The following is a 10,641-nucleotide window of genomic DNA, read 5'->3' as shown; positions in this document are numbered from 1 at the left end:
CAAGAAGCTGTGGAAGACTGCCCCACCCGCGGTATCATTCCAGAGAAAACCGGGAGGCAGAGGCTACTCTCTGTCCTTGCCTGTTAACATTCATCAACAATCTTTTAAAAGTTCGATTGCTACACCTTCATTTCATTTCTTGGGATTTTAAATATTCATCTCTGGTGAATTCTTGAAGTCTGAAAGACGGATAGAAAAGATTTTGGAAGTCCACTTAATCCCCAAAGCAGAGCACACACCCTGCTCATAAACAGCTTTGAAGAGATCCGGATTTTAGATCCCATGATCTGTTATGTCAGAGGAAGATATGCAGAAGAAAACATGCCCTGAAATCAGTCTTGCCAGGGCAAAAGACCCAACCTCCTTAAGGAATGAGACCATATTCCATTCTCCTCCCTTCCCTGAAATGCCTTGAAACGAGCAAGTGGTTCATGGGAGCTGTGCAAGATATTACAAAATTGCAGTGTATATTTGAAATTCAAATGCACCTGAGATTCATGCATTTTGTTGTCCTGCGGTTCACATCTCCTAAATAAAACATTTCCCCTGTGTAGGCGCTCCCGGGGGCTCCACATGAGGTCAGCGTTTGGGTGGCTTTGCCGGGGTCAGAAGACTGTTCTTCCAGGAAGGGCTGCAGAGACCCTGGGAACGGGACCAGCCCAGCTCACAAGTATGAAGAGAATGTCGGAGAGGAAGTGGTGGCTGTGAGTCAGCATGAGTCATCTCGTTCCAATGAGAACGAAGACTGAGGTGTGCGCCCTTTTTTTTCTTTTTCTTCTTTTTCCTCTTTTTTCTTTTCTTCCTCCCCCCCCCTTCTCTCTTTCTCTCTCTCTCTCTTTTTTTTTTTTTTTTTTTTTTGGTCTCAGCCACGGGGACATGTTCAGGAATAGAGGGGAATAGTGACTGGCTGGCTGTTCTGAGCCTGGGCTAGTATTCCAGGCCGGCTGTGCCTGAGCCCGTGTGTGCCCCAGACCTTCGCGGCTCGGCGGCTGGAAGGTGGAGCCAGCGGCTTCTCCCCGGTGAGTACGTTCCTGTCATTTTTACGATCATTTCTACTGTCTGCCTTGGAGTCTTGGATGGGTTAAAGCTGTTACATCTTGGAGGGGGTACTGCACTTGAGACTTGGGGGATCCCTAATTTTAGAAAGTTGCTTCCTCTGCCCCCACCCCCAGAGCTACTGTGCCGTAGCCTGCTGTCTCGGTGGTTAAGGGAGAGAATGTCAATCCTCGTGGTACATTGTGTTTGTCCCGGCAGAGACAGGGATGCTGGGCTGGAAAATAAGCTGTTGCAGACTCATCTCTGGAGCCATGGTGAAGTTGAGAGATGGAAGTGGGTGAATTGGTGCTAACCCAGGGGTGCTGAGGCTGGGCCAGCTTCCGCTTCTCAGAGGTGGAGGAAAGACAGCCCCTGAGAAATTTCTGGCCGCATGGTCTGAGCTGCCCAGTTTTTAGTGCAAGAAAATACAATAGAGAGGCAGAATTTTGGCTTCCCTGTCTACGAGCCTATGAATGATTCTGGGAACTTATTTTATGTCTTGTCTTTTCACTTGTGACTGAATGTCACAAGCTGTGGTAAAGTCAGAAAGAAAGTTTGTGAGGGGCCGGGGGGTTGGGGGCCGGGGGGCTGGGGGTCAGGACTGGGTTGTTGAGTCCTTAAGGCCTGATATGACCTTGATAATGTGTTTCTCAACCTGTTACTATTCTGATGAGGCTTAGCTTTACAGTCAAGTAAAATACAGGAAACATTTTTTTTAAATGTCATTCTAGTTACTGTAAATGAAACGGTTAAAATGTCATAAATACCTTGTGATAAACATTTTTTGAATTTGCTTAAAAACCTGCACCTCAGTAAGCAGGGTATGACAGGGAGCTTTTTCAGTAGAGTCATTTGAGTGTGTGGGCTTTCTGGGTTAATAATGAGTCAGCACCCGATTTCTAAAATTGGAGCTGCTCTAAGAGAACAAGCGATCTGCCCCCGAGCCCAGCACGGTGGCTGGCTGACCCCTCCAGGAGGATCTGGCTGTTTGGTCTTCGGTTAAAATCAACTCTGAGTACCTCCCTTGTGTGGTGACCCCCTCCCGGCTTCAGTCCCAGCTCTTGTGTGTGCGCCTGTGAGGCCCCTTTGCTAAGGGGTCCCTCTGCCGGGACCCTCCCCTTCGGCTGCTGTTCATTTTTAGGGCCTGCCTTGACAGAACCGGTTAAGCCTACAATGTTAAATTACAAATCCAGAGTTTATGGAGGGCTGGGATCGCCCAGGGTTGAAGTTGCAGCTTGTGTCCCGTGACGTCACACCTGCTGAGGGATGGAGTGGGCGCAGGGAGAGGTCACGGCCTGAGCTTTGAAGCTGGCATTCTGCATGTTTCACACAGCGGCGGGGTGTGTGTGTGTGTGTGTGTGTGTGTGTGTGTGTGCGCGCGCCACCTTAACATCAGAGCGCAGGATTCCAAGGAAGAAAACCTCCCTTTAACCTTACTCTTCTTATAAACAGAGAAGAATGTTATGAAAAATTAAAAAAAAAATAGCTGGAGTTGCAGGCTGGTGGCTCAAAGGCCACATGTGGTCCTGTTTGAATCCACCCTCAACCCCCTCAAATTCTGTTAGCCTGCCCAGGATTGGTGGTGGTTTGGTTTTTGTTTTGTTTTGTTTTTTGTTTTTTGTGTTCAGATGACTATGGGGTCTCCTATTCTTTGGATCATGGGCCCTGTTGAACCCTAATGTGTGCAAGGCTCTGATAGCCTGGGGCTTCCGGACCATGGTTGCTGCCTGCCTCGGAGGGCCACTGGGAGGGCTCAGAGAGTTAGCATTTGCCAAGTGCTTCCAACAGGGTCTGGGCACAGAAGAGACCCCCTCAGTGTTAGCTCTGTCTGCCTCCCTTCTTACCTGGACTCTGAAGGCATCTGGGCTTGTGGCCCCTGAGTTAGTGGCATGACTTTCCCAAGCAAGATCTTGTGATTTCAGTGTAATCAGTGGCGGTTCCAAGGCTGAGCATCTCAGGACCAACTTGGGGCCTCAGCAAGGCAGACAATAGGGGTTTCCAAGGTGGGAGCCCAGCCCAGTCTGTCTCTCTTGGTGAGTAGTCTTTGTAAGCGCTCGGAGAAATGCCATCTTCCTGGAGAGAAGAGCCCAAGAAGGCAAAATGCCCTAGGCAGTGCCTCAGTGGTTTGGGCACACTAGCACTCTCTCTTGTCCCCATTTCAGAGAACATGCCAGGTGTCAACATGTGTTCCTCACCGGGTCCTGAGTCTTCAAATCCCCCTGGATAAGCGCCGTTGGGAAGTAGTTTTGAAGTGGTTGATTTTATCGTAGACATTGATTGTATTCTTTCGTGTAGAATTCGGGCAGTTGTACGAACGCTGGAAGTCAATTTACCGCTTACCCATGAGAAATAAGCCTGTGGCGAACTGATATGATCACTTTTATAATCAGGAGAGTCATTTAAAAAGGCCAGAAATAAGACCCAGGCAGGTCTGAAAATAGAGCATTCATTAATATGATTTGCTGCTTTGTCATATTTTCCAACTACCAAAAGATGCTGATTCTAAGTGAGGATGCAGGCAGGGAGTAAAAAGGGAAACCATCTACAAGAGAAAACAGAGCAGATATTTTAAAAGGACACCTGCAGCAAAAAGAAAATGCTGACAGTCTGATGACACTCGGAAATGGCCCAGTGCCCTGTTGTCATGGCGCCCTCAGCTTCGAGACTGGCCTTTTGCTTGCTGGCCCTGTCTCCCACTCCACACCGTTCATCAGCACCCCTATGCGGGCTTTCGTTATGTCCTGCCAAGAGGTTTTCGTGGTACCTGACAGGTGCCCCACCACCCATTGCCATACAGAGAGCTCACCCTCACATTGAGCAACTTAGCTTCCTGGTGTCCCACCTTCCTCACTGGGAAATGGAGTTAATAATAGTACCAGCCTCTTGGGTCCTTGTAAAGATCAGTGATGATGAGCACACCAGTTACAAGCTATTAAGTACACAATCACTGATTTGGACATACACCCAGACACCTTTCCGTCTCGACCTGGGCCCTGGGCCCTGGGGGCACCCATAAAGAATTGGCTCTCGTGCTTCTGAAGTGAGATCCCATCTGTGTCATGTTCTGCATTTGCAAGACGTCTGTTGATTAGGTAAATGGGAAATGCTTCCTGGTTCTCTCCAGGAAGACCCAGGGTACTAGATGTTGTCACCGACATTGAGGTTATCATGCTTTCTCTTGCCAACATCATCACAGTGAGGACAGCTCCCCTCGCCCTCAGCCCAACCGCATGGTAGTATCTTTCTGTGCATTTCCTTTAACCCCCGGCCCCTGACGCACACACATACCCACCCTGGAAGATAGGACGGACGGCCAGTTGCTCAACTTATTCGAGGTGCACGCGTCCCAGGCCGGTGAATCAGGCGGAGTAGCTGCTTTGAGGAGTGCGTGGCTGAGGGGGGCGCCTTTGCCTCCATCAGGAGAGGAGAGTCAGGAAAGGCAGGGGACCAGGAGAGTGTTGTCTGTAATCCAGCAGACTGGGACCACCGGCCCGAGAATCCAGGACCACTGGCCTCAGACCAGCTTCGGGGGTGGAAGCAGCTGGACGCTGTACCCATGCTTCCTGTCTAAAGGCAGCTACAGTCACCTTCTGGTTGTTTGAGAATCAGCCTAGTATAAGGAGCTGACTCATATTGAAAATATTAAGTAAGATACACTTAAAACTAAAACCAGGCTGAGCATAACGTGGCCTTTCCTTGCCGATTCTGAAGATATCCAAGATCATGCAGGGCCTCAGAAGCTAAATCTTCACATGCATCCTGTAGGGGTCCGAAAGTAGTGCCAAATGTGTCCCTTTGTTCAGTCAGCCTTCTCTGGTACTGCACTGCCAACATAAAGCATCGGGGGCTTTATACATCTCCTTTCTGAAAGTCAAGGCTTTGCACGCTGAGCATGGCTGTGTCGTGTTGGCCCTTTATAAATGGTGCCACTTTGTGGGCAGTTCTGTCCTGCAGCTGCTACCTGTCCCCAAACCCAGAGGACCCTCTCCGCTCTCAGGGCCGTGGCAGGGCAGTCATGTGCTTGGCCCGGTGCTGTGGGGCAGAGCTTGGGCTCCTCACAATGTCAAGAGGGTTCTGGTTAGACCACAGAGCTCAGGCGAGGGGAAGCCGACAGTGGATCAGAAGGAAGTTGGGTCCGCAGGAAGGAGGAGTGGTGGGGAGGCTTGTTTGGTCTCAGATGATTCCTCTGATTAAAAAAAAAGAGAGAGAGAGAGAGAAAAACACGCAGTTTTCTTGCATTTCGTATACGAGAGAAAAGCTAATGGCAGTGGCAAATCTTATCCATTGTGGTTCTCCTGCTTATCCTTTGCTTTTAGGTTCGATTACCCTGCAAGGAAGGGTTTCTGCCATGGAGGCTTTTAGCCTTTCCCTCCACGCTGCCCTTTCAAAAATGTATCATACTTAAAATACTATTTCTAGCAAAGGCATAAAGGCATCATTTTAGCTGTTTTCCCTGGACAAGTCATTTATAGAGTGTGAGAGGGATGCATTGGTTTCTATCAATTTAGGCAGATATAAAGGAAAACCTTACAAAATAGCAGTGCCTCCAGCAACTGTCAAGCTTACTTTCTCTCAGATGGAAAAAGACTGGAAGCAGGCTGTCCAGGGCAAAGTTCATTGGCCAGCCAGTTCATTCATCTCTCTTCTCTGCATTCCTTAGCAGTGGCTTCCTTCCTTAAAGTTGTCTTACGGTTTTAACAAAGCTGCTGGAGCTCCAGCCATCACCCCTGCATTCCACACAGGAGGAAAGAGGAAAGTGGGGGACAGAAGTCTAAGCATCCTAGGTGTCAGTCTCCTTTAAAGAGCTTTCCTAGAACCCCCAAGTAACCCTTTCTGCCTACATCTTTTATTGGCCACTGTATCTGTAAAGCAGCTTGGGGAATGCAGTTTTTTAACTAGGCACTTTGCAGCCCCGACAACTTGGGGGTTGTTGACAACACAGGAAGTAGAGGAGAATGGATGTAGGATAGGCAACAAACAGTCTCCACAACAGAGTGCTCCCGAAGACAGCTAGATTTATGTTTTACAGCATCCTCGGTCCTATGACTAGACCCAGGACAAGTCACTTAGCTCCTCTGGGATCAGGGTCTACTTTGTGAAATAACCACATTGCTGTCATCGAGAGTAGACTGACTTCAAGGGCCCTGAACAATGTGGAGGAGGACGTTCAAAGGGACAGAAATCACTTGTTTGATTTTGGTATTAATAGTTAAAGAAAGAAGATTTCTGTTCATTCATGCATCAGCAAATACTTAATATTTACCCAATAAAATAATGATAATTCAAACACTGCTTTGTTTACAGAGTGCTTGCTTAGGGCCAGGCACTGTTCTGGATGCTTTGCAAAGATGACCTTATTTAGTCCTCACAGAACTGTGTGGCAGATTATTATTATTATTGTCCCCATCATTCAGATGGGGAAGCTGGGACACAGAAGGGTTAGGGGAATGGCTAAATCACACTGTTAGTAAGGAGAGGAGCTTCATTTTGAACGCAACAGTCTGGTTCTTTGGCGCAGGGATGGGAGGTGAACTGGCAGACCAGGTCTTTCCTCTTCATGTCTTTCTGGTGAAACAGACATGAGCCCAATAATGTCAGGCTGTTGTAAGTGCCCCAGGGGACGGGTGCAGGGAGGCAGGGAACCCTCACATCCTGTAGCACCTCCTGCCTCCAAGAAAAGCAGTCCGAGCTTAGTGTTCTTTCCCCCTCCCCACCCAACCCCAGAGCACATACCAGGAATCTCAGCTATGTCTGGGTTCATGACTCACCCCCTCCCTTGCAGCCAGCTTTCCCAGAGTCAGCTCCTGAGTCAGGACCACGCCCTTCCAGCCCCGAGGATACAGACTGGGCTTCAAAGGTTCGGCAGTGTTCCAGCAAAGAGCAGAATGGCCGAAGTAGAAAAGTTTCAGCTCCAAGGACGTGGAGTTTATTCACATAATTCAACCTGATCAAAGGACAGAGAAGGTGAACCTGTCACACCCTCCACTACATGACCCCATTATCTAGTGGCACAACCAGGGCCATGAGGATGCATGAGGACAGTATGGATTTTTCAGCAGGGAGTGTTTGCTGTAATTCTGCCTTGGACTAAGTCTAAGTCCCCTCCTGTGTTTTCTTTGCTTTGCACCATCTCAGAGCCTTGCTTCATCCCTCCGTCTTCCCCTCCAGCTCCTTTACATTATGTGGTACATTTATGCCTTTGCTGAGGGAAAATTCACATGAACAGATGGGGTGGCCAATGAAACACACAGGCTGTGATGGGTGGTGATTTGAGGACAGCTCCTTGAAGGAGCCTGACATCTAAGAGGCTTAACATTTTGTCCTCCACTTCCCTCTGTCCTCCTGTATGGAATGCAAAGGTGATGGCTGGATCTCCAGCAGGCTCCTTGAAATCATGAGACAACTTGGAGAAAGAAAGGCAGCGCTAAGGATGGCAGAGCAGGCAAATGGTCCCAGGGCTTTGGGAGGCTAGGTGCTTTGCCTGGAGATGCGACTATTTTTGGAGTGGGCTTACCTGCGTGATGCAGAGGGAGGTATGTGAAATCACTGCTGAAATTCAATCTGTAGGTCAACTAAGATGGTCTGTTGGAACATCAGTTCCCTTTGTGTGGAGCTGCCTTTTATGCCTCTGGTAGAAGGAGCAAGAGCTCAGGGCTGCACAGTGACTTTTATGGACTCTAGGTGCTTAGCCTTCGTGGCCCCCTCCTTATGTAAGAGCATATCATGACTGTCTCAGTGTAAAGATGAATGTTGTTCAAACTGGATTCGTTATTATATATTCATTTTGATTATATTCTGGTTTCTCTTCTGATTTTAAAATAAATGAAAACATTTAATTTTTAAGAGTATGATGCAGAGGTTGGCACGGGGAGGGCAGAGAGCAAGCACAGAAGGGCCTGTGAGCCTTGGCAGCCCCTCTGTAGAGCCTCAGCAGCCAGGACACTCACATCACCTCTGGAAGTGACGGGGAGGATGATGGGGAGGGTCTTCAGAGCAGACTTGTCTGTCCCGTGCCAGCTTTCCTGTCACCCCTGTCTCCCCGATAATTGCTCTACTCATCCAACTGATCTGTTTAGTGGGTACAAATTTCAGTCTGTGGTGCTAAGGTATCAAAGATGTAACACTCCTCTGTTCTCGAAATCTCTAAAGTATATTAGATCTGCTTTAAGCTCACTATATTACCCCCTCAACCTGGCTGAGGGAAGATTCAGGTTCTGTCATTATCGGGAACGCTTGTGTGTCGCAGTGCTCCTGGGGTCATCGCAGAATCTCAGGGTTACGCGGGGCCGGGCAACCGGGGCGGGGCAGTCTGCTCTGTGAGGGGGCCGCCACCCTTGCCGTGCAACACCCGCGACTCAGCAGGTGTGGGGCTCCAGAGCTGCTCGGACTCCCGCTGTAGCCAGAGGGGCCTGCGCAGCCTGATGGTCTGTCCCTGACCCTAGGCTCCTCCTCCTGTGGAGTGTCTGCTGGGGGCACCCCGTCTATGCCTCATCCTGTCTGCTGACTGCTGCTGGGCCTCTCCTAACCTGGGCCCCCACCTCGGCCTCGGCCTTGGCCTTGGGGTGGGGGGGGAAGAACGGTGATAGCAGGAGAGTCAGAAACACAACCATCTCGGGGGACCTGTGGAGGTCACATGGTGTCTTCTTGTGACTCCCCAAGACCTCCAGAACAGCACTGTTCAACAGAACTCTCTGGGATGATAAAAACGTGCGCTGTCTGTGCCACGGTGCAGCCACAAGCCACATGTGGCCTCTGAGCACTTGAAAGGTGGCTGGTGTGACTGAGGAATTGAATTTAAACTTACATTTTTTTTCAATTCATTTAAATATAAATGTGGCAGTATCGTAGCTAATGAGGTTTGTCTGAGGCACGATTATTGCTAATTAAATTTAAATGTACATAGCCACATGTGGCTAGGGGCTGTCATATTAGAAAGCACGAATCTAGATAGAGCATGTTTTCCTAATCTGGGCAGCTTTGAAAGATGGGCCATCACCCTGAGGGTGGATGTGGCCCTGGGGCGCAGGGGTCAAGTTGAGCCTGGCTCTCAGCCACTCGTCAAAGGGGCGGAGAGTGTCTGGGCCAGGCAGGTGGGGGTCCCACGTCTCTGCCACCAGGGCCACTAGTGTAAGCCTCAGTGTCCCCCTCTCTGGGGATAAAACCTCAAGTGGGTGTTCAGGGCCTCCAGTGCCTGGAGAACGACCTGCCCAGGAGGTGGCCCAGGCTGGGCACCCGACACCGAGAACATTCCCGCCAGGTGTCTGCTGGTTTCTCCTGGGCGCGGGGGCCTCAGGGTGAGGCCCGCCTAGACCGTCTGGGCTTGTGGTATTTGATCACGAACTTCCCTGTTTGGGGAGAGGCATCCTTATTTTTGTTTGTGTGGGGCCATTCCGGGGACGGACTAGGTTGGCCTAAGGGACGTCTCAGGCTCGGCCCCTGTCACTGTCGTCCTACACACCCCCCAAGTGTGTCTTTTGACTCTTCTGGCCTTTTAAGGGACAAGAATTAAACCATGTTCAGCCATCATCGACAGGAAGCACACAAGCAGTGGGGAACGGGGCAGAATGGGCAGAAGACAGCAAACCCAGGCCCCAGGCCCACGTTCCCCCTCTCCCCTGCCCTGTTCCACTGCAGCACGACATGCAGCAAAATGATGTCCTCCCACGGGTGTGGGATGCTGGCACACTCCGTTTCCCTCCCCTGAAGCCAGGCCCCCAGGCACCACACTGTTTGCTCTATCCCATGGACTGACTGGCCGCCGGGAGGCCATGGGCCACCATGAGGAAACCGCCTCTGCTCCCCTAGCTCCTGGCTGCATAACCTCTGTGCATCCTGGCCTGGGAAGTAGGGAGAGAGGAGTAAGCGCCACGAGGGTGGTTTTGAGGATGAAAGGGCTCGCTGCGTGGAGAATTCTTAGCAGAGTGCCACGCACCGTAGGTGTTCAATAGTATTGACTGCTGTTAGTGGAATGGCTGCCTTTCTGCGGTGTGCTCCCGACCACAGACACCTTTCTCTGGGGCCCCCGATCTCCCCCGAGCCGTGGTCCGTCCACTCCAGCTTGGGCGCCTGAGGAATCCCATCATCCTGCCTCCACATTCCGTTTTCTCCAGGCCCAGGGGCAGCTTGAGCTGTATAAGGATAGAGTTAGGGGAGAGGGATTCAGTTGTCTGTCCCTTCATGTATTCATTCGGTATTCATCAGGTGTTTACTGAGACCTCTGGAGGCAGGTGATAAGCAAATGTGGTTGTTAGAAGGGCTGCTGGAGGGGGATGCAAGTGGGGCAGGGCAAGGGGCCTCACGTATATGGGGTGGTCTCTGAGGGTCCCTCCACGTGAGTGGAGATCTGAAAGGAAGTCGGTTTATGCATTGGTGTCTTGCTTGGTTCTCTCTGTATGGACAGGCAGCTAGAGTAGGCTCCTGGCTCCCCCTGGCTAGCTGTATGACCATGAGCGAGTCACCAAGCCTCTCTGATCGTCTGTACAGTACGGTGGGGTGACCCACCATGGTGAGGGCTCAACAACCCAACTTGGGGTCATCACCATTACGCAGATGCTCTTTACTTTGTATCAGGAGTTCTCTGGGGTCAAAGGGCACTGCCCACCCCAG

At 50.5% G+C, this 10,641-nt stretch overlaps 1 long non-coding RNA gene across 1 annotated transcript in view; it reads left to right on the top strand.

The window, feature by feature from the left end:
• Positions 1-515: 515 nt before the first annotated feature.
• The window catches only part of LOC113938086, a 70,585-nt gene continuing 60,459 nt past the window's right edge, over positions 516-10,641 (top strand). The window contains exon 1 of the long non-coding RNA XR_003524817.2: positions 516-1,019. This is a non-coding gene — a long non-coding RNA (uncharacterized LOC113938086). The remainder of the gene's footprint in view (positions 1,020-10,641) is intronic.

Source organism: Zalophus californianus, chromosome 8 (genome assembly GCF_009762305.2).
Source record: "Zalophus californianus isolate mZalCal1 chromosome 8, mZalCal1.pri.v2, whole genome shotgun sequence".
Classification (NCBI taxonomy): Eukaryota; Metazoa; Chordata; class Mammalia; order Carnivora; family Otariidae; genus Zalophus; species Zalophus californianus.
Note: the sequence above shows the minus strand (reverse complement) of the source record. Positions and strands in the feature narration are given on the sequence as shown.